Genomic DNA, 25,537 nt, shown 5'->3' on the forward strand with positions numbered 1-25,537 from the left:
TATGCCATTTAAAAAAAAGCTCTCTGGAAATGAACTCAATGACTATTTTTTTAACGTAATGATACGAGAATTATGTAATGTCCAACTTTGTCATTTGTCATTATTGCCATTTAATGCCAAGTGGAAATCCAGCATAATGTTCGTTTATTGCTAATGACTGAACCCGAAAAACTATCAAATTAACAAAATTGCTGGTCTCAAAATATGCATACTCCTATTATGATTAAAATGATTCATATACATATACACTAAGAATAAAGAAACATGATTTTTCCAAATAGTCATTTATGGTTTTTCCATGTTAGCGATTAAAATTTTTGAACAAAAAAAGTATTTTTTTCAACAAATTTAAACACAACTTTGTTTGATCGATCACAGAGTGTTGTGGCCTAGAAAATTTTATCGAGAAAAAGTTCAAATAAATAAGCTAAATATCAAAATGCAAAAATCTGCACAAATGCACAAATCGCGTGATTTGGCCTTGATCCAAAGTTAACATTTGAAAACACACTAACATGTTGTGGCTGCAACTGAGTGTGCAGAGTTGATTGCTACTATATATTTATATGTTAGCTTTTACGAGGGTGCGGGTCCGAATGCCATTCTTAATTACCATAATGCGTATGAGAAGTGAAGGGTGAAATCGTATTCAGTGTAATCGTATCAGTCTAATACATTTGGAGGTTTTAATAGAGTATCCCTCTCAAACTCGCAAGGAAGAAAAAATGGATGTAGCAAGATATACAAAACTTTATTTTTGATTTAATAGTAAACTAAGGATTTGTTTAATCAATTAATATTAAGTATTTTTATTAGTATCTAGGCAAGCACGACTTAGCAGCACGAAATCCAGACGAAAAAAGGACAGAAGGGCGGAAAGTAATGCCAGATTATAATTTTTTGTATTTTATCTAACGCAAGGTCGCATTTGTGCTTGAGGCATTTATAGGGTTACCGCACGCTGCAGGTGTGCTACCACATACATATCATATAAAATAGTATCGTCTAAAACCCTTGACCAAAGCTCAGACAAGTACCTTAGCAAAAACTTAGAATATACTCGTAAAAAGATAAAAAACAACAAAACGTTCGCTCAATTTTTCTCTAGATCGTGGTCATAAACGACGCCCTGGAGAAGATTGGAGGAAGAGGCTATCGGGTTATCGTCTACGCCGAACAGTGAGGAAAATTATTTTTTTTTTGTGACAAAATCTAATATCTCGATAACGAGAACAGGACGCAAAATAAATTTAACAGTTTTTGAGATGGAAAATTCGGGGAAAAATTCCCGCATAATACATATTTTTTCTTTTAAACGTTCATTACATGCCGATTTCAAGAAAAAAAATTAGCAGAAATTCAAAAGTTTTACTTTTTAACTTTTTAAAGTTCAATGAAATTTTGTATTCAAAAATACCCTTCAAAATAAAATCTTTGTCTTGTGTTCTAAAAACAGCATGTGATGAACTTAAAAAAAAAATAAATTTAATTTGTTTATGTTCACAACGCACAGTGATATTTGATACCCATTTTGCGCCCATAATTTAATAAATTAGCATATTCACATGAATTCTGGTTTACAGGGGCTTTGAGGTCGCTGAATTCGAGTCTGAAGTCAAAATAAAAAAAAACCAAAATGGCCGATCCAATATCGCGCCTGAAATAAAAAGAAATGTCTTGAATTTGAAAAATAATCATTAAATTTACGTAAAATCTATTTGCATTTAAAATTCTTAAATAAAAATGCGATTGAATTATAATATAATCATGTTTACATGTATCTTACACGAAATAGATTGAAAAAAATTTTAAAAAATCATCTTCAGAAAAACTTTCAATATTATATGGTACGAAATCGCCACCTAACCAAAAGGTCGAACTCGTTCGGATTCAATATTTAGTATTATATTGTTTAATACAATTATCTTGAAATAAACATAAATTTTTTATTGGTAGAACCTGAAGAAAATGACTTATAACCAGGGTACGGATTCTATGGAAATTGCCTGCTAAAGAGATAGAGTATATTCGATTAAGAATGTCCACGATTAAGCTTTCCCTGATTACATATATATACTCATTTGATGTTTCCTTTTTTTGCCTATTGTACCTTTAAAAAAGTGATTAGGGAAAAATCCCTTATTCCTGATAATATAAAAGTTTCAAACGTTCCATATTTAAATTGGGCGCCACTTGTATCAACTCACGTCGAGCGCACGTTTAGTACATCCAAGGCTGTGTGTTACAAAAAAATCAAGTTGATAATGAAGAAAATCGATGGATAAATAAAGAAGTAATGAGTGGTCACATAAAAATGCGCAAAGATTTTTCGTATAAAAAATTAGCAGGAAAGGATGTTACTCATACGCCATGTACACCTGAAAAAAATCTCGAAAACTCATCCATAGAATAAAAAATTAACTCGATTTTCGCAATCACCAAGCAATTCTATAGAGGAATTGGATATGTAGTGCCGTTCGTTGAACATTTTTCCTGTAAATCAGTGTTATTTTTAAGTTTTTGTTATTTTTTGTGCCTTCTTTTGCCTTTTTTGCTATTTCTAGAGCCTTTTCCTGCCTCTTTCGTTATTTTATTTTGTGTTTTCTTTAAATTGTTTTTATTGAAAAATTCTCTTGAATATTTCACTAAATACTAATCAGTTGAACATATTATACATCTTTAAAATTAAACCTTATATAGAACTGAGCTGTAGAAGAAAAACCCATTTTAAAAAATTAAAATCGATCGCCATATGGCTTTTGTCGTTCTTTTACACTTTAGCATTACATTTTTACTTTTTAGAGCGATGCGTCAACCAACACTTTCACACTGATCATAGGATCAGGTGCGAAAGGTCGGAACCTGTCTTGGACATATTACGATAGCTGAAACATCATCTTAGCCAAACCAAGAGAATAAAACCCCAAAATCTATATGTACTTTATTTTTGGATTGGGGACCAAACATCACTGTGCGACGAGAATACAGCAAGAACATGTTTTTAGAACTTTACAAAATTTCGATGGATATTGTTTTCAGGTCAAAAAAGGGAAAAATGTAAGTACTTTTCAAAAGTCAATGTAATTCTTTTATCCAACGCAGTATTTTTTCTGAAGTCTCCATCTCAAAAGCTTAAAAACACAGTTGAATTTTCGCTGGCTCGAGATATTATGGGTACGTAAGTATGCAGTGCTGCCAGAAATAAATATCTATTTAGGGCTAGAATCTCCCGAAAAAAAGCGCTAGAAAGGGCTGAATAAAAAATTTTAGAGCTAAGGGCTAGTTTCATTATTCATTTTTTTATTTTTTTTATTTTAGAACGAATTACCAAAGTTTTTTTTCGCTTTGGTACATAGGCACGTACAGTATTCATTCTAAAATTTAAAAAATAGATACATTACGAATTCATTAACTACGCTAGTTTACACAAAGAAAGGACTTCGCAAAAAGTGTTATTTTTGACTTATTTAGTGGCGCTAAACATGAAAATGAGTCTCATTTATTTTATCAAAGAAGTGTTTTCGAGATATAAGCAAAAATCTGTTTTTGAGTTTCAGGCGTTTGAATTCGAAAGACAAGGAAATTTTCAAGCATTTTCGAAAATTGTTCATTTTAATTCATTCCTTTGAGTTGATAAACTTTATAAAAGAAAAATTAAAAAAGTTAGGACGAAGGACAATTTTATAACGAAAGTGTGAAGCATAAGGCACAAATCGGACAAAAGAGGTTAAACTTTTGACAAATTTAATTAAAGCGTCCAATTTTCCTGCAATCACTTTTTCAATTGAAAATGTGTTTTTCCACACAAACAGCAGAAGTGTTTAAAATTGAGTTAAGATTTTTGGAGCCTCAAAGGGCTGTTTTAAATTTAAAAGGGCAAAAAAAAAGCCAGGCGCCAGAAGTAATTTTCTGGGGACATTTAAAATAAAAAGAGCTAAATCTAGCCCCAAAAGCTCCAAAATGGCAAATGGCGAATTTCGGGAAGACCAAGTAGATAAGGATTTGAACGATGAAGAAACGACTGCCGCTATAGTTAGACTGAAAAAACGGAGTTCATCATACAATAAAATGTCTTTTTCGAAGAATTTCTTGGACTTTACCACAGCGTTATTAGAATAAAAGTTAGCAAATTGAGAATAAATTCACATAAATTCACATACATTTATGTATGTACGTAAGTATGTATGTACATTAGACTGCATCACCAAAAAATTTGCGGTTTTTCCGCCAGTATTACAAAATTTATTATATTTGAAGACGTTCACCAACATATTTCGGAAAAATATTAAGATTTAAGCGAGCTGGACCAATTTGAAAATATCTCTAAAAATGGAGTTTTTTATGAATAAAAATAGTTTCTTAAAGAACTTCTCGGTCCAGCTCACGTAAATGTTAATATTTTTCCGAAATATTTTGGTGGAACTCTTAAAATATAATAAATTTTATAATTCCAATGCAAAAAAATTGTACCGATTTTTTTTTGTATGGTGAATGATGCAGTCTAATGTACATAATATTGCCTTTTATTGCACCTCCTTTATAAACGGTGGCATATGTGTGTAAAATTAACTATTCCAGTTCTACGAATTATTCAGAGTTACACACGCATATCTATTATGGAATAGCAACATCTTCACCGTCCCTAATCAAAGAAAAAAAAGCATAAGAAATAAAATTTGCATCTCAATTAAAAGAAAAGAAAAATTTTCTTTATGATTTCCATCATTTTCATACTTGTGAGCAAACTATATACGTACATATGTAGTGTAGTGTACAGATAGGCAAGTTGCTTTTACCACAGCGGGCAATGTGGCACAGGTGTCTTTCAGGTGCAGTCGAAACAAATAAGAGTTGAGCGATCTCACGCGCTTTAAAATAAATAAAGAATGGAAAAATGCAATCGCATAGAATGAACTGAGGAAGAGTTCCGAGTAGATATGTATTACTTATATACCATGACAGGATAATGGAGGATAGAAGGCTATTAACATTAGCATGCTCTATAAGTAGCAGAATGTGTTTGATAATAGTATTAGCATATCGGTGAATGGTAGGTTCATTTATTTACCACAGTTGAATGGCAATGTGTAGAGTCCAACGCGTTAATTACTACAGAGAAGAGGTGTATGGGCAATCGTTCACAGTGCTTGCCATTCAACTACAGGCTCGATGAACTAGGAAACGATTTATAGAAGATTTTACATTACTGAACATAGTATAAAAATACACCTTCCGTGAAATCTCAAATTATTTTGTTTTATCGAATTTTAAACAAAATAATAAAATACATTTGGATTTGTGACGGGAGCCTTGAAGTAGCCACACAAAGGAGAGCGACCGACAGTTTTACGCCGACTCCGAACGTTTATTGTATTGTTTGTATTGCTGTTTTTTTATGGCAAAAATACATTCGGAGGTTTGCCATTGCTTGTCGAGGGGCGACCGCTATTAGAAAAAAAATTGTTATTTGGTCGAAAACGGGGCTTGAACCCAAGCCTCCGGGCTTTAAGCCAGGTAGCGCGCATTTCGAACCACTACACCACAGCGGTAGCCGCCCTAATATACATGCACTAAGGGAAATATTGCATAGTAAAAATAAATAATTTATATTTGATTATCATTTAAAAATGTTTGTATTTAAAAATAAGTACCAGGTTGACCGAGCTTTGCTCGGCGTGCATATATGTACTTTTTAAAGTTTTCAAGGTTTGGGTATCAAATACTGGTCATTTGGACAGCTTTAAACAAATATTTTTGAAAAAAAAATGTATTTTGATATCTATGAAGTAAGCAAATTTCTTACTTTAAAATTTAGGTGGCAACCCTATTAAGAAATACGCCGGAATATTGAGCGAATATGTGCCGCGTCTACATGCAAAAAAACAATGCCGATTGAAATTAACAAAATAAAAATTTGTATTACAAAGTAGCGTGGCAAACCTGATCAAAAATATTTTCGGACCAAAGCTCTCATCAATACCTTTCATTTAATATCCATATTGTAAATATTATATGCGAAGTGCTGAAAATTAGTACGTGAAGAAGAATTGTGGTAAAAAATAATATTATTATGAAATTTTTGGAAAATGGGCGTGACCCCGCCCACTTATGATGAAATGCTGTATCTCAGTAGCCGCTTCACCAATCCTTGCCAAACTTGGTACGAGCCTTGAGAAAAGTAGACCTAAGAAATTTGTTGAAAATCTTTGAAATCGGGCAATAACCACGCCCACCTTCCATATAACGGTAATTTACAGAAACACAAAAACTGCGATAAATAAGTAACTCTGGAGCTAATTCACTTAAAATCAATGACTGCAATAACCACTTAGCAGCAAATTAGAATATTATAAATCTTTGGATAATGGGCGTGGCGCCCCCCACTTATGTATGACCATACACGTGTATTTCGGTAACCGATTTATGAATTTCTACCAAACTCGGTGTTGAAAATTATTCAAATCGGACTAAAATTACACCCGCTTCCCATATAACGGTAAATTTTGAAATACGAAAACTCCGATATTTCAATAACTGAGGACGCTAATTTACTCTAAGTTAATAGTTACAACAATCTCCTAACAATAAATAAGACTGCTATAGACTTTTAGGAATTGGGCGTGACACCGCCCACTTTGTGACTACAAAAGTGTATCTCGGTAACCACTTAATCGATTTGTTCCTAACTAGGTTCAATTATATCATTAAGTCTAACTCTGCATATTATCGAAAACGTTTGAAATCGGGTAAAGTTGAAATGAAGATAATTGATACCTGCGCCGGGTGTATAAAGTTCGGTTTTGCCCGAACTTATACTTCTTTACTTGTTTTATTTTTTTTTGTTTATATTTTTTAAATTGTATTTTAAAAAGAAAAAAAAATATTTCATTTGTTTTTTTTTGTTATTTGAGTATTTAGGTTTTTCTATATGAAACTAATTTATATTTGAACTGAAATAATTGACTTACTTTACTTTAACCATCTCAAGCGGACTGGAACCTGCGATCTCAGAATCAGAAGCGGTAGTCTTCACTAGACGCCACAACCGACATTTGTCAGGAATGCAATTAACTGCATTTTAGTGACAATTTAAAGGCAGATGTCGCTTTTTATACATACATTCAAATATTACATTGCCAAATGTATAAGTTCTATAAGTTTCTTAGAGAAAAGAATAAAAAATTTCTCATTTCCTTGAAGAAAGTATTTTCTAGTTTATTTTCAATCTTAATCTGCAGTGTTTTTTTTTGTTTTCAATAGTTCAAATTTCTGTGGCATAGAATAAGAAACTTTTGACCTCATGTAGAAAGTCTTTTCTTGTATATTTTCAAATTTATTTCTGCTGTTTTGTTTTTGATTTCAAAGTTTAAGTAAATTAACAAATTGTTTTCTTAATATGAGTACAGTTATATTTGCTTTCTTGTTTATTTTAATATTTTTTCAAACAGTATGTTTAATAGCTTTTGTTGTTATTTGTAAACAAGAAAACCGTAAGTATTTTAATTAAATTCAGTGAAAACTAAACCAAGTTTGAATATTGTACGAATTATTTACTATTTCGCGATCAAGAAAACATTTATCCATGTTTAAGTAAACAACTTGTCTCCGTGTATGCATATGGATATGCCATCTGTTGAACCCTTTGTCGTCTCCAACCGAACCCACCCGCCGCAATATGTCAAGTTTTTGTCTATGTAAGTAATTATAATTTTATCTATTGATGACTTACGAAATCAGATTTGTCATATATAGCTACGGTGCATAGATTTCTGTGGACAAAAATCGGGTCATTTCTAAAGCATCGAATCCGAACATACAATTTTTTTTTTTAGAATAAAAAGACATAATCTTTTAATACAAGGTTATTTAAAACAAAACAATGAGAAAAAAACTTGAAAAATGATCCCAAAAATGTATACAAGCCAAAATGTTTATTACTTTTTATGAAAATATAGCTTGCTATCTAAAAAACCATGTAAATCAAAATTTCAAGCTTTGTAGAACATTAATAAAAATTCGACGAATTTTAACAAATGTTGATCAAAATTTTAGATATTTTAAATATTTTAGTCAGATTTTTTAGAATTGTCTTGAATATGCAGTTTTGTAGCGCATTCAATTCAAAGTACAGGTTTGAAGTTGCTTGGACTTACCGGTGATTTTTGGCATTTTTTTTTTGTATGGAAAAAATGAGCAACACCTTCCCCAAAAACAATATTTACCAAAAAATCGACGGTAAATTGTTTCTTTCCTATTTATATTTTCGCCACGGTATCGCCACAGCTTATACTTTTCATATCCATGAATTTTTCGAGGGAAGCCGTTTTATTTTTTATAATTTCACTAAATTCAAGCTAGAATCGTTTCATGGGAAAATCAAAACTTAATAAATAATTATAAAAACCTTAAAAAATTATACGTCCCGACCTTTAAAAAATATTAAGCGGGACAATTTTCTCAAAAGCGGTACTTTCCCGCCAAAATCGGTACGAATGGTCACCGTACATATAGCACTATATTTTATGCGTAGGTCTGCAATGAACACAGCACCTTTTCTGAAATTTTTGGATATGTATGTTTGTTTAATTTGAGAAGCAGCGATTTCTCGTTTTTGAGACTTTTTTCGACAAAGCGATAAGACCTCACGAAAAACTGCAAACAGATTCGAAATTAATGTGAGAAAATTACATTTAATTTCGACTCTTTGGAAAGGGTATTCGAAATTTAAAAAACATACTCGAAGAAATTACGCAATAATCGGGTACAAAATAAAAGAAGCCATGCTTGAGGCCTTACGCGAAAATGGTCACACTACTAACTGGAGTATATCAACTATAGGTATATAGTACACATTAAAAGCATTAGCCGAAGAAAATAGAATAGGTACTAAGCAATACGAGTACTATACATATTCCTACAGCAATAAAATTAAGCAACATACCACACAATGTGGCAGTGTTGCAGCAGCATGACTGCACGCTAGTATGGTTTTTATGCTTGCCTATTTTATGCTAAATTACTCGGTTCTTAACCTGTCGGCTTTAATGTTCATACTCATGTAAATATGTATGCATGTAATGTGCATGTGCATGTGCAAACAAAATACAAACAAACTTTACGATTGTAACTCTGTTCGTCCCATACCGCCACTTCGTCAGTCTTATCTATTCCTAACAGAAACGCTGCAAAAAAGGGGTTGGCTGCACAGCAAGGGGTCTCGCAGACGAAGGCCCGCATTGTATACTTTTCAATTTAAACACTTGCAGCACAACGTGCCATGGCATTTGCGGCAGCGAAGATAATTCGGAGTGAAACTATTATCAAATATGGCATCTTGTTGTTGCAGTGAATATGCAAATGTTCATTTTGTTTGCTTTTAATTTTTGTTCGTCTAATGAATGAGAATGATGTGGCAAATTTAGCGTACAGAGACTGTAGTTGTTAGCAACAACGCAGACACATTTAACTAGTTGCCGTTATATGCAGAAGTTGGCGTTGGCTTGCTGTCCGTTGTTTATGTCTGCCACCGTTTGTTATTTTAATTTGGTTATCAGCTCATTTAAATATGTAGATTGAATGCAACTACGGCTTTATAGTATATGTAGTAACGTATGCATGCGAGGAGGGTGAAGCGGTGAGAAAACTACAATTTTGGTTATAATAATTGCCAGGTTTCATTAATTATCAGCCATTGAGTAATGCGTGAGAAAATTTGGAAATTTTTAAGCGCTTCACTGAAAATGAAATAAAATATGTATATTACATGATATGCTATACATAAATACATATGTACATACATATATCTGAGCTATTAAAAATCAAAAATTGGTATTGAAAAATTATATCGAGCGCGTAAAAAATGTACGCGAAATTTTTTTTTAAATTTTATTTTCGATGCAGAAATGCATCTGGATGCTCTACGAACATTTCTGCATCAAAAAGAAAGTTTTGAAAAAAATGTCGCTTACATCTTTTTGGCGGTTAGGGCTCGATATCGGTATGAGTCCCAAAAAATTCCATATAAAGTTATGAAAGGAATGGTAATTCTCGAAATGGCCGAGGTCTTTATTAAATAACGTTTTGTAAAAAGTGTTAGGAAGTTACGGACTTGACTTCAAATAATGTGGTAAACATAACTCCGATCCGTCTTAGGTCGACTTAAGCCATTATTAATATATAACGCGGTACTATTTAACGCAACATAATTGACGACCGATCGGTCATAAGGGGTCACTTTTTAATTTGTGGTTTTTTGAAAAAATTTTAATGCAGTTTTTTTAGGTAATATTTATATTGATAAAAAAGTTTCACCTAGTTACAAATTCAATTTATAGAGTGCCTAATTTAAAAAAAAAAAAAACATTGCCAATTTATATTAATTTCAATTGAAAACCTGAATGCTTTGAATTTCCTAATTTGTCTGCTGAAAAGTTAAAAGGATTACTGCAAAGGCTACTCCTGTAAACAGCATTTAGATTCCTCTTTATTGAGTTCTCCCCGCCAAATAGTTCACTACTGAAGGTATAAAGAATACCTACAAAAAGAGTGATTTTCTCAGAAAATGCAAAAAATCGCAACATGAAATTGACTGATTAAATTAAAAATTCCCTATTTTACACATTATTGATAGTCTTAATACATTTAAAAGCATATTCAAATATAATTTTTAGGAAAAAGTAATTAATTAAGGGTATATCGCAAGTACTTATGTATGTATTTTTCACACCAAAAAATTGCTATAAAAGAAAACAGTTATAGATCTTTAAGGTTTATCTCTATATTTTTGGTAATTTTTTAGATAATTATTAGCATAAATATTAATGTTCGAAAATAGTTAAAAAACAGAACGCAAAATCGATTCCAATGTTTCACTCACAGACAACGACTTTTACCATCTGCTAAGCAGTTGTCGTTCGTTTTTGGTTTGAAGTTTCGTTTATCAAATACCTAGGACAAAAAATTTGCTTTTGTAAGTACGAAGAACGTCTTTTGGCCAAATAAACTGAACAAATTAAGTACCTATAGTGCACAGATATGCACACATTTGTATAAGTAAAGTAATGGAACCACAAGATAAAGAAAGGGCGGCACGCCTACCGACCTTGCAGCTCGTGTGCAGTGCTCTTCATAAAGTGGTCAGTACCGTTGAAAAATCACTGGAATTTAAGGAATAAACCTTATTTAGCTTGATGGGCGTTGAGTGCGCTTTCAAAATTTTTTAGATAGAACCAATTAGAAGAGCACAGGATTTACATGGCATCCAACAATTTATAGTGGCAGGGATCGAATCAATACTCCAGAGCAGATTAATCAAGGCATCTGTAGGTACGGGGTCTGCGAATATGGGAAATGGGTAATATTTATAAGTGGAAAAGACGGAATGGGCTAGGAGTTAACCCTTCTCCTCCCAATATTCTATTTTACAACGCTGGATGGGAAAGACTAGAACTTTTATTATTCTTGGCACGGTTTGAGCCAAGTTGGCAGGCTTATGCACCATCAGCATTCCAGTATTTTATTAAATCAATTTTCAGTAAAAAGGTAAAAAGCAGATGACTCAAAGCCCAAATATCACAGAGAATGCTCAAGTAGCATACTGGTGTATAAATTGGTGTAAATTTATGGATTTTGGTACAAATCTGATTAGATTGAATAAAAAAAGAACGTTTTGGTGTATTTGTTATTCCACCAGTATTTCTTTCAAATCAAAATTCTACCTTTAACATTTTGGTACTATTTATTTATTGAGATAAGTACGAAAACTACACCAGCTCCTAAAATGCGCCACTTTTTTCATTTGGTTCACAAATAGCTCCACGTTAACAAATGCCATTAAAATTATTCAGGCGACATTCTGAGTAGTGATGTGCTGAATTCTCGGTACCCAATACTTGAAAAAAAATTCGGTATCCAATACTTCCTTTTCGGTACCTTTCGTCATTATATCTGTGCCGTTCAATTAAAGTAGCTTAAGTCACTTTAGATGGTTTGACTTTGAATTAAAAAAAAAATCAGTTTCCTTTGAAATTGTTTTATATTTTAATTAAGATTCTATTATAGGGGCATCTTGAACTACATCTTTGGCTAGTTCAACGTTAAAATATTGTTTAAGAATCCAATGAAATGTGGCTTTAAAGGGAAAAGGACCTATCTCGACATAGGCTACTTTTGGGGGTAAAAATTATTGATATTTTATAAGACATAATGTACAAATAAGACGGTCCTTTCTCAAGAGATGAGCAATGTGTTTGTATGTATGTAGTTAAGTGAAGCAAGTATAATGTGTGCGTCGAACAAGGCAGGCAATTAATAATGATCAAGGCGAATTTAATAAGGTGGTGTTCGCCGTATATAAGTAAAAAATTACACTTACAAATTATACGCAGATATTCATACTGTCATTAGTATGAACTACAACAAACACGTAATTTTGATGTAATGTCCTCCACGGCGAAAAATTCAGATACGCCGGTAACACCACCTTATTAAATTCGCCCTGATACTGATGTCGCAAAACACACTCTCGCCTTCTTTTACTTATCGCAACCGTCTTTCCAATTACAATAGTTCTGGTGGCAATATTATTTATTTTTAATAGCTGACACTATATGTATGTGTACATATAACTCATATTTTTAGCTGTTGCGCGCTTTTATTAGAAATTCCAAGATTTCGGTACCGAGCATCGAAAGTATTTGATACTTTTTAAATCGGTACCGAGTATCGATCAATACTTAAAAGTAGCGATTCAGCACATCACAAATTCTGAGAGCAATTGACAGTGGACCAAAGAATTCACCAAAAAATGAATATTGAATACACCACACAGTAGCTTTGTTTCTTTACAGATAGGTGCATTTACACAAGGTAGTGTTAGCCGAATATAAGTAAAAAATTACAAAAGCAAATTACAAGAAACACATAATTTTCACGTTATGCGGTGAAAAATTCAGCTGTTGCTCCAACATTAGAGAGATTAGGCACAGCTACTTTGATTTGCTTCTTTTACATATTTTTGTATTTTTTGATAAAAATGGGCGATTTATTAAATTTGATAAAGTGTGGCAAAACCTGAGTATTTGTGAACAATTTTTAAACATAAAATGTGATTAAAAATTCGCAGCAAATACATATGTTCAGTTGTCAAAAGCATCGGTCAGGTGTTTACTAGCTAGTTTCTGCTAGTTTGCGTTTCTTGACTTTTTCTATATTTCACTCGCTGTGAGCGTAATTCTTCCCATTCTTCTTCCTGATAATGATCTGCTAGGAAAGTAAAGAAACAAAGCTAGTGTGTGTGTACATAATACACTGCCTGTTTTAATATGAGCTTATTATACATACCGCAAGTAGAGCTGCTATCAGTGTTGCCGTTTTGATAAATTGGTAGTTTCATTTCAGGGCTGTTCGAAATGTCAAAAATGCATTGAGCTGTTGTTGCATAGTATTCGTTTATTAGAACATTTGTAAAAATTTTAAATAAATTTTGTCGAATGGTGGTAATACAATGGTGATGTGAAAGTAGAAAAGCGTACTGAAAGCGTGCTAAAATGGCCTAAAACTCGTACCGAAATATTAAGCTTATGTTGCTGATATTCCGTAATTTTATTGCATCATGGTTAAATGAAAACAAATAAATAAAAATAAAATTGCGCGAGCACAGTAATAAATTTTTTTTGTTACCAAATATAAAATGTTTATATCGATTGTACTTTTTTTTACATTTTAGACATAAAATAATTGATATAAATTGAATTAATCTCAAAGATTCATACTTTTGCATGAAGTAAAATCAGAAACGAAATAAAATATCAATATCTGATGATTAAAAAAAATTGGTAGTTTGGAAACTGATTTGGTAGGATTTTTTGTTCCTCAAATATTGTCGAGTGGTAACACTGGTTGGTATATTTAATACACCAGTGGTGAAATATGCATCAATAAGGCACCCCTACACGCTTAAAGTTTGTTTGGGTACTAATGATTCAACATCATGCCTTCACAAATGCAGCTATAAGTTGCATAGTATATATGAGTACGAACAACAGCGAGAATTTTTTCTACATAACATAGGCGAACGCTGATTTGATTTCTTCTTTTCGTACGCGAACGTTAACAAAACATGTTGAAATGTATACGTTCGCGTTTGCGTTCGAATAATGGACGTGTGGTAGGCGCTTAAACTTCTGTCAACTGTGTTCATTTGGAAAGAAACATTTTTTATACCAAATTCTCAAACTGAGTTGTGTCTAGGGCAAAATAAATACACCGTTCTTGGCTTGGTAAATATTTTTGTACCAAACTCAAGAATCGGTGTAAGTTTTCAAAGACGACCATATTTTCAAAGTATTATAAAAGTAAGGCTAAGTTCACAACCTAGAGTAATAACGTTACGCGATGCAATGGAAATCGCTCAATCCAAAGAAACTTCTTCGCCAGCATAATCGCTGGCGATTAAAAAGTAGCTAGTGTTTAAATTGCAGCAAAATTATACACGACTAATTTTTTATAATAGGGGAGTTTACGATGAGTAGCATTTTAGATTTAAAGTTGCTACGTACCAATCTAGCACATATTTTGTTGTTGGGAAAGCAAAAAAACGTGTGATACATTGCTACGTAGGGATTGCCCTAATATATTTTTTTTTGTTTCCACAAGCCTTTGACAATTTATACCGAAACTTAAGCATATTGTATTGTATATAATAGCAGTAGAAGAGATGTTTAATTTATTATATAAATATGTACATATGTATATTTTTTATTTATTTGGGCTTTAAGTATGAGAAAAAGCTTTTTTTAACAAACTACATAACTTTTATTTGCTTGCACAGCGATAAACACCAAAGACTATGTAAATGTTGGTTAGAAGCGATTTTTATGTATTCTCGCTACGCTAATACGTTAGGTTGTAAACTTAGCCTAATACTGAATCTCAGCTGGACGCCATATTAAAGCTGTATGACTATTATTTAACTAATTTAACAATTTCATTATGTACAACTCAACTTTGCCACTTTATGTGTATTTCCGAACCTTTTTTAAACAGCGCATCTCTTAAAAATTTTTCCAGATTTAATTAAAAATCATCAAATCCTTATAAATTTTGAGGCGCTCGAGTTTTAGAGGGGGTAGTACCGAAATTCCCTCGACAGAATGTACCTCGTTTTTATATTAGGTACCCACATTCATATATATTCGCGATTTTCTTGCCTGCATATTACGAAAAGGAATGCTGAGATTTATAAAAAGAATTCCAAGTCGCGCAGATTAAAAAAGAGCTTCGGTGTAAATTTTATGTCTGAGTTAATTTTAAATTTGATTAGTAGTAAATTTTATTCCTCGAATCCTTTTGTACTCTTCACACTCATGAAAATATATTTATGCTAGAATATGGTGTAAATTCTTTACCATTATGGTATATGATTTGAGCCAATACCAATACGTATTTTACACCAACGGAGTTTATATTATGTTCTAGAAATAAGAAAACTTGTATACCACTAGCATAATATATATGCCGAAAATCAGTAAACAAAATTTACGGTAGGTGTAAATAATTCACGAAAAAGCGGTATAACCTTTACACTGAATCGAAATAAACTGTTCAAAAACTGCGCTTAGAAATGGCATATTTTTTATATTGAAAATGTATATCACGCCGATGTAAAAAATACACAAAATATTTTGGTGTATTTTTGACTTTTGTGCTACTTGAGTGGTATAAAACCGGAAGAAATAGAAAGTGTGAAACAATAGTTTTGTTCCTGTACTTTTCTCGATAAAACTTGTAAAACTGTCAAATACACAATATATGCCATTTTTTGTTTATATAGCTGTTATTTTTTAGAAGTCGCTTAAACAGTGAGACTAACTATAGTTGGTAAGCTCTGTAAGCTCATTTACAAGGTAAAATGCGCGTAAACATAATGAAAGCAAGACCACTAATGGGCTCAATGAAGGCTACAAGTTCAGAAGAATCTGTGTGATTTTTGCTATATCAATTTAGTGACTATTAAGTAAACTCTTAAATTTATTATTACTCGTTAGCGCCCATTATAATCAAAACGTACTAACTAATTATTGAGATGACTCTTAATCTTTGCCCTATAGTGATGCCAACTGTGTATCGTATAATTTTTTATCATTCTAACTTCTAAGTTTTTATCAGATTAGAATAAAAACCTTACAGAGTTAAAAAGTCAATTCATTTTCTTTCAAAAAAAAAAGCATTCCCATATAATTAAAACCCACTAGAAAAGATGAAAGACCACAAAATATATTGCATACACATTAAGTTGCAACAAATGTGCCATTATCACGCCCTGTTGCGCAATTTTTTGTGTGTTAACAAATAAACCCACATGCAATCATATGTATGTGCACACAACGGTTCAGACCACAAGAAAAGCCGATTAAGTGCATCATCAGTTTCATCTGTCAAAACAAACACCGCATGGATGTGCAAGCATAGACGGTGGCAAAAACGTTCGGTTGGACAGACTAGTTGCCCACTGAGCTTGTAAGCTGTAGCCTCTGCGGCTGACATAATGTATATATATAAAAAAACGTCAATTTTTAAATTTCACGCACAAAAATAAATTATACATCAAATTGTTTGAAATCCATTGAGCACACATTTAATTCTTGTGTGATTAATTTTTCTCAAATGCTTAAAGAGTTTTAAGTACCAAACGATAATTTTTGAAAACCTGTTAACGATACTTCTAGAGGGCGTGGTTTTTATGCGATTTCAAAAATTTTCAAGACAGTATTTAAGAAGGTCAGGCGCAATGTGTATATCAAATTTGGTAAAGATTGGTGAAGTGGTTTTCGAGATACAAATATTTGACATAAGTGGGCGGGCCACTCTCAGTTTCCAAAAAATTGTACGAAAAACTAATTTTCGTTTAAAATCCATTGAAAATATCATTTTTGAGTAAATATTTGAAAATTCGTTACCCACACTGCCCAAAGATCTGAAAATCCTTAACATACACACATATAAATTCGGGCCGTATTTTAGACATAAACTATTTTATGTGTTTAGCATTTTCAACGAATTTTATGAAGAATCTTATCTAGTAATCACGCTTAATGCCAATCTATTTTGTTTTAGTCTGTCAGTGTGCCATCCAAAAAAGGACAAATTTGAAGCCATTCACGCAAGGACCTATTCAGACAATATTTGTTGTATTTTCAATATTTTTAAAGACACACAACAAAAAAAGGTCATATTTTAATGTCTAATCTGTAATTAATATGTACATATAATAAAATAAGAACAATTTAGTGATCGCTGAAAGTGCAAAATGGAAAATGTTTACTTCAAATAAGGAGCACATATTTTTCACAACGCCTAATACATTTTCCAATATTACATTTACTATTTGCCATGATTTTTGAATGTCTCCGTTTTGCGCTGAAAAAGTTATACTCAAAAAGGTACAAACGTTACCCAAAGCGACACGTCAACATTGTTATTTTAATTATTTTGATTGTTTATAAAATAAAAAAAATTAAATAGGTTACAAGACCTCGTCATATTTTGCCCAAGTTTTTTATAAAAAGTAAAATTACAGTAATAAAATTAATTTAAAGATGAGTGACACAAAAGCACACAGTCCCGGAGATTTGCCCATATATATACACATAAGCATACACACATGTGTATATACATACACTCTTTTTTCCACTACTGCGGACTATCTTCTCCCGTATTTCCATGGCAATTTGGACTGAAGAGGAAAAAGCTGCTACTTGCAGTTGATGCTGGCAGGTGAATACTTCTACCTATGCATTTGTGTAGTTGTGTGATTCTATTGAATAATAAAGTTACTACTGTTTGCGATTGAGATTGTGAGTTGGCGTTGATGGCACTTGCTGTTTCGTTGTTATCGATGGGAGTTCTTCACAATGTTGCGCACGTTGCTAGCGGGCAGAATGTTGCGATTTAGCTGAATGATTTATGCGTACGCGCATACAATGTGTGCATATGCGTACGCAAGACAATAGAGGGGCGCGTATTATCTGCCTGAGTTTGCACTATTACTTCATAGATATGCATATTATGTAGTTGCAAGTTGATTCATTGTATTGTTTATAGAGTTGTAGATGATTTCACAAATTAACTCATGTCGAGTTCGTATCTTAAGTCTTTTGATTTTGCTTAGTCAGTTGAATAGTCATTGAGTTGGCTCTTTATGTCTTTTTATATTAAAGTTAGTAAAAAATTGCGATACATGCGCTTCAAAAAGCACAATGCGGCACAAGTAACTGTTAAGCTCCGTAATATAATTTATGTAAATGGCAGAACATTATGGCTTCTCGAACTCCCTTAGGCGAAACAAATACCCGTTGTATAAAAGCAATCGCTTCCATCTCCCAAATTATGCATTGCGTGCTCTACATAGTGTGCACCTTTAACAAGCGTACGACATTACTGTTCTATGCTAATCATACAATAGCATTTGATTCGTGGCTAATATGCTTGCAACCTGTCTGTTACGTAGCAAATGCTCTTCTTATAGAAAATTGCAGCCTTTCAAATTGCCCGCTGAGACTTGAGTAGAAAATAAATGGTTTTAACTACGACCGACGCATACTTCAGAAGACAAAAATATATATCAAAATATGAAAGTGGGGGAAATGTGGTGACTGCGCATGCGCAACCACCGACACAGCGTCTCGCTTGCTGATTACAATAATAATAATGACGACGTTTACAAGTGCTTTGTACTTAGTAAGTATATAAAGAAAAATATGAGATAAGTTGGCAGCGAGGAAGGCAATTTAAAGTGGCTTATGACTTGATTGCCAAATAGTGAGAATTTTATAAAAATTGGTGCGAGAAAATCGGCGTCGATTTTTTTTCGAAGGGCGATTTTTGATATTTAAACATTGATTTCGACTAAGTGACTGTGAAAAAGCTTCACCGAATCGCCAACACTTCTTTCATAGCTCACCAGTGCAGAAGGAAGGGGATTTTGAACATCTTCAATGTACATAGAAACAAATACGAACAATTTTTGCAGAATATGAGTGCCAATTTAGGTGTAAATAGAGATAGAATTCGATATTGTGTTCAAATATTGAAATAAATAATTTTGCACTGTTATAAGTTATACAAAAGGTTTTTGGATTAAATTCTGATACTTACCACTCAGTGGCAGGTAAGATGAGATTATGTATATTAATCAAAAAAATCATACCTTATAATCTACTCACACAATTCAGCGATGAATATGCGGTGTGCATCGATGTGATTCACTACATAAAGCTGTGGCTGGTATCGGCATATATAGTACACGATCGTCAAGACCATCCCGCCCCTCCTCCGTTCGATTATTATACGTGGTGAAAGGTCCAATTCAAGAATTTTCCCATTGTGGCAGCAGCCTTAAAGGCTGTAGTGATACAATGAACAGCTTCCTAATTTATTACCGATGAGTTAAGTTACAGGCTGTTTGGTGGCCTTCATCGCCTCCTGCGCAACAATACCCCCTAAGGGAAAGAGGAAGCCACACTGGTAGACTAATGAAATCGCCTGGTAGCAGCTTCAAAAATCAATTGCTCCTGGTCTGCCTATAAAGGAAGTCAATTGATTCCATCAAAAAGCCCAGAGGGACTTCTGGAAGAAAGCAAAGACAATCGCTTGGGAAAAGTGCTGGCGAAGAATATTGTGACTGGGCGTCAAATTCCATCGAAACGATAGAAGTACTACAGTTAGGCGGAAAAACACTTAGAGCAATGAATATTTTTTTATTTGATTATGCTTTAAACACGTCATTTGTCATACAAAAATTTAGCAGATATTTGAGTAAATATACACTGAGGGGGGGAAAAAGTAAAATCAAATAAAAACGTATTTAAAGCAAATGAAAAGTCGTTCAAAATGTACGTAGTATGTATAATGGAAATGTTCAATTTGGCATTTTTCATTTCATGGATGCTTTTTCATAATTAAGAAAGTGTATGTATGTGACAACACGCACATACATAAATAGTACATGTTTATCTGTTCAAATGCACTAATCACATTTTAAAACACATTTACATGAATGGCTGTAGTTGAGTGCGCAAATATGCTTGATACAATTGGTTGTTGGTAATAGTGTTCAGGTTCAAATCTCATTAGGCGGAACATATGTATAATTCTAATATTTTTTAGGTTTTTCTTAATTACGAAAAATCATGTTTGAAGTGCAAAACGACACATATTAAAATGTGTATACTCAAATTTATTACGAGTGGGGTTGGTGCTCTTTCATATGCGTACCTATTTTTTTAATTTAGCACGTTCCTTTTAATTCTCAATTTTTTTCCCTCGGTGTACTAAGTGTACATTTTCGGGTAGATTGATCCGGTGGGGTGCAATAAGGCCATACGCAATAAAGCCATATGGCAATAAAGCCATATTTTTAGGCAATAAAGCCATATGGCTTTATTTTCAATCAGAAAGAGAAATAAAGCCATACAAAAAATTTTGCAAATGAGAAATAAAGCCATATTCTGAAATGACACTCTCAAGGCGGTGTTAACGGCGAATCTGAATTTTATCTGAACATTACGTCCAAATGATGTGTTTGTTGTAACTCATTATTAAATTCGCCTTGGACACACTCTTGAAACTGATACTGAATTATTTAAATTTATACAAATTATTACTAATAAAATGAAATAAATCATTATTTAATATTTCCGGATTTATTGGATATTGAAAAATAAATATATGTACTTAGAAAAGTTTTAATTTTGCGAGTGCATAACCTGGCGGGTGCACATTTGCTGGCTCCCCGCACCGCGCCGCGTGTGAAGGGCGGAGCGCGGTGACCGGCGCAGCGCGCGCGGCGCGTGAACGGCGGAGCGCGGCGCGGCTGGACGCGAAGGAGAGTAATTGCATGTTTAACGTGACGTTGTAGTTCAAGGCGGTTTAGTAGTTCTGTTGCGAACTTTTTCCATTGTTCAAATAAAAGAAACATAAAAATTTGAAAGCGAAATAAAGCCATATGGCTTAATTACCAATTGTAATTGGAAATAAAGCCATATCGAATTTATGGCCTTATTACCAAAAAACTATTGATCCATTAGGTCCTTCCACGAACCATAGCAAATGTACTGTTTATTCGAAAGGGAGGAAGATCCTCTCATGTACAGTCAAACTTTCGACTGATAAGCCTTCTTCTTCAAAGTGCTCGAGAGCCTACTGGATATACGTATCAGGCAGAAAATTGATACGAATAAGGCAAGTCTGTCGACAAAGATTGACACCAAATTTAAATATCGTTAACTTCCCAATTCGGTGGGGTTGGATTTGCCCATTATAGAGTTTGTTCGTAACCACTTAGTCGAAAGAACCACATAATCAAAAATGGATGAAGTGTCTGCAACCAGATAAGCAACTTGAGGCAACTCGGAGGGCGGTGTTATCTCCCCACTCCTTTAGAATCTGCTATTACAGGTGCGAGATACAGGCTGTGAGGTCATCCTCTACTCTGATGGCTTTGCTCTGGCAGTAATGAGAAAGGAGAGATTTTATGCGTTCTAGTGGAAACCTGGTATAGGGCAACTGGCCTAGAAGTCAGCCCGGCACCTGCGGTTATGGTTCTTTTTTATAAGCTGCAGCTTGCTTCCTTAAGTAAACCATACCACACTGACTCTTTCGGGGAAAGTAAGTATTTGGGCGCCATTACGGACAGAAAGCTAAGCTGATAGCGCAATGGAGAGGAACGCACCAGAAAGGCAATAACTGCCCTTTACACCTGAACATCAGCTGCAGGTTAAAAATGGGGAGTGAAGCCTCACATTGTTCACTGGATGTACACAGTTATTGTATGTTCCGTTTTTTTCTACGGCATTGTTGGCCGCCGCTGTGGTGTAGTGGTTAGCAGAGCGCGCTACAATTCCGGAGGGTCTGGGTTCAAGCCGGACTCAACCCAAAGTCAAGGCTCCCGCTATAAATCGGAGGAGAAACTCGGCCAAACACTAACATATGTGTAAGCGCCAATCTATTGTGGCTTGGTTGCTGTCCCTAGATATGTCCACAATAAGGAATAAGTTAGCAAAGATTCAATGGGTCACTTGCATGATGATCAAAGCGGCTCTACATTCTAAGACCTTGTTTTTTGTAACTGTGAAGTTATATAGGAAACTGCCGTCAAGCTGTAACGGTGTAAGAGTAAACATGTGGATCAAATTTACTGATCCGGGACAGAACCTGCGGTCATCTACACCGATGGCAGAAAGTTAGGCTTCAAAGTAAGAAATTGCGTTTATTCGCAAAAGCTCTCAATCAATTACGCAGCATTTTTCAAACTGAACTAACAGCAATGAACAAAGCTGGGTGGCCAGACCCAATGGTGTACCGGGTAACTGTATGACAGATGATCTGGAAAGGAAGAGGACCTCCTTGTCTGCAATCAATGCCGCTACCAGTGAGAGTACCCCCGCTTTCATCTTCCAAGCGCTGCAGAAGGGTGGAATGAGGCGTCCAACGATGTATTTTTTTATATTTATTTATTTATTTCAAGTCTTTGTTGTAAAATTAGCAATAGTTGGCAGCCCTACTTGCCGACTTACCAATTTTGTGTGCTCTATGGCAAATTCCAATTATTACACCTGCTTGCGCGCACGCCAACCTTAATTATAAATTCCTATTTCTTTTATTACAGCTGCATACAATTATCTTTCTTTCTTCCTCTATTCGCACTATCTAAAATCTTCTGCCATTTTGATTTGCTAATACAATTTATTCAAGTAAGCAGGTAAGAACAAAAAAAAACAGTTGGCACACGCACGTTTAGGTTAATTTAGTGCAGATTGTAAGCAAATGAACGCACTAAAGCGAAGATCCTGTCTCTCTACAGGCGCAGATCAGTGACCCTTCAGGTGGCGTACCTGGTTAATTCCGCTGATGTTTTTCTTGCTTTGCTGCCAAGGCATAATTTATCTTGTCATATTGCTCATACATATATAAATATATAACTTTGTTGCTATGAATTACATAAGTGGAGTAGAATTGCAGAAGAGGGTACACATACATAGCTATGAAGTACATGGAAATATGTAGGTATCTGTAGATAAGAATGATGCACCTCATCGATTGGCGCTGACGATCTTAAATGAACTACAGTTTTATTCTCACTTCATATTGTAGACAAGTGCGCTTGTATGGTACTTTCATCACGGTTCATTTCGCTATTGTGGCTTGAGGCAAGCTGTAGACGCGATCATTGCTGTTCAAAAGTGATCATTCTAGTTCATCAATGATTCCTGATCGTGGCCTTATACGGCGCATTATCAGCAACAGCCCTAACTGCCACATTTCTCTTGCCAAGGCGTCATAGAAAAAGTCATCATAAATTCTGCAAAAAATATCATTTATGTAGATGTATGTATGTATGTATGTATGTATGTATGTAGTCGCCTCATTCCATTCAGTATTGCTAACCAATGCTTAGAACTTCTTTGATTTCTGCCACATCTATTCAATGGTGCTATGTGCAGTGTTCACAGCTTCTTCAAGTTGGTTGTTGCAGCCAATTGCTGCAATTCAATTTATGCCTCATTGATACCATTCATATTTATGCTATAATAAAAATCATTCAGTGGCAGATCTAGCAATGAAAATATGTAACAAGAAATCAATCACCAGCGTTGATATATGCGCAAGCGTTCGCAGTGTTGCAAACAGCTGTCAGCATCGGCATTACTGCCTAAAATAAATGTGCATTTAGACGAGAGGTGGGCACATTGCGCACACAGCTAGATACATAGAGGTGTGTGTGTGTGTTTGTGCTGACATCCACTGCTAAGGTGTGAGCTTATTCACTTACATAGATGAAAATGTGATCAATGAAGCAATAAAGCGATCGTTCGGTGAATCGAATGGCAGAACCAGATCAGCACAATTGCCGCGCTCCGAGCAAGAGCAAGTTCACGCATTTGCAGCAGCAAACGCAGGTGGCAGCAGTGGCAGTGGCATAAGGAACATTATAAGCAGCAGCATAACTGAGTCATAGAATACGCTACCAACCTGCCACTGCTACCTATTTATTCCTTTGTTCTTGTTTTTATTATTTATTATTGCTGGCATATTGCATTTTTTCTATTATTTCCCTGCCGCATCGGAAATTGATTTATTTATTGGTAGATGAGCACTTTGTTGCACCACAGCCGCATAACTCACATGCTCCATTGCAGCATGCCACTGCAGTCAGCATCCTCTCGGTGTTACGTGTGTTGTGTTGCGTTGCTCTGTGTCCAGATGATGGTGGCAAGCTTCAGCTTGCTTATGTGCAAGTGCATAAGTTACCAGTCAGTTTGCACATTTCTTCCTCAGTGATCTTGATTCTTGCTTGGTGGTTGCTTCCCGGCATGCACATCAATCGATAATTGAGTTGTTATTGCATTTTAATTGAGCATCGAATTGCATTGCAATAAAATCAACCAAAATGGGAAGTTGCTCAGCATAACTCGCTTTTATTTAAGGCAGTGAAGCAACAATTTTGCTACAAGCCGTTCGCATAGGCGGTGTATTGTGTTGCAGGTGGCGTTGGTGTTGCTGGCGCCGATGTAACTCACTTAAGCTATTTTGCTTGTTTATTTGCAGTAATTGTACCAGTTTCGTGTTAGTTTGCTTCACATTAGTAAGGCGTAAAAATTGGATGAGGCCTCCGAGATTTGACGCCAAAGGAGCGGCTGCTTGGAGTTACGCTGAGAAAATTTTTCTTTCGTACGCTGTGGATTTGATTGACACGAGACAAGTTGAATGCTTTTTGTCTTGGAATTGCGAATGCAACTCACACCACAGCCCTTTAAAAACTTTGGCTAACATATCCTAAGAGAATTAAGGCGAAAGTATTAGCAGCAGCAGTTTCTAAGGCAGGGACAATTTTGGGTTGCCCTTTATTCAAACCGGGTTTTCGGTTATTCCAAAAATGGCAATTTGGAAAAAAACCGGTTCCCAATTTTGAAATGGCATGTGGGAATAATTCATTCAATTTTCAATTCATTGAATTTTTGTTCAAATTTCTTCGGATTTGATTAGTATCTTCTCCTGCCGCCGTAACCGAGTACTTAGGACTCTTGATATTCGGTTAATCGAATTTTCGAAGTATTCGAATCCGGTAATGTTGTAATAGTAAAATTCGAATGTGGTATTCGAATAACCGTTCACGGTCGAATATTCGAAAAATCGCTAACTGTAGAATACTCGGATAATCGATGTGTTCTATTTGTAGTTCATACTATTAGGTCGTTGGACGCATCCACATTCGTTGAAGGCTTTCTAAAATACTAGCGCTTAATTTTAGTTATTTATTACAAATACTTTCATGAGTTTGTACTTACATTTCATCATTCTCGTATTTTTTTGCAGTTATTTGAATTGGAGTTGTGGAAGTCAAAGACTGTTCCACAAATGGAGCACGTAACTTGGCTACACTCAGAACTACTTTTATAAAACCATGACAACTATTTCACAACTAATGCTACGATCGAATGTTCGAATTATAACAAATTTTCACATAATCGTAGTCGTG

Source organism: Rhagoletis pomonella, unplaced genomic scaffold, assembly GCF_013731165.1.
Source record: "Rhagoletis pomonella isolate Grant_MI unplaced genomic scaffold, Rhpom_1.0 Rhpom_scaffold_00006, whole genome shotgun sequence".
In the NCBI taxonomy this organism is placed as follows: Eukaryota; Metazoa; Arthropoda; class Insecta; order Diptera; family Tephritidae; genus Rhagoletis; species Rhagoletis pomonella.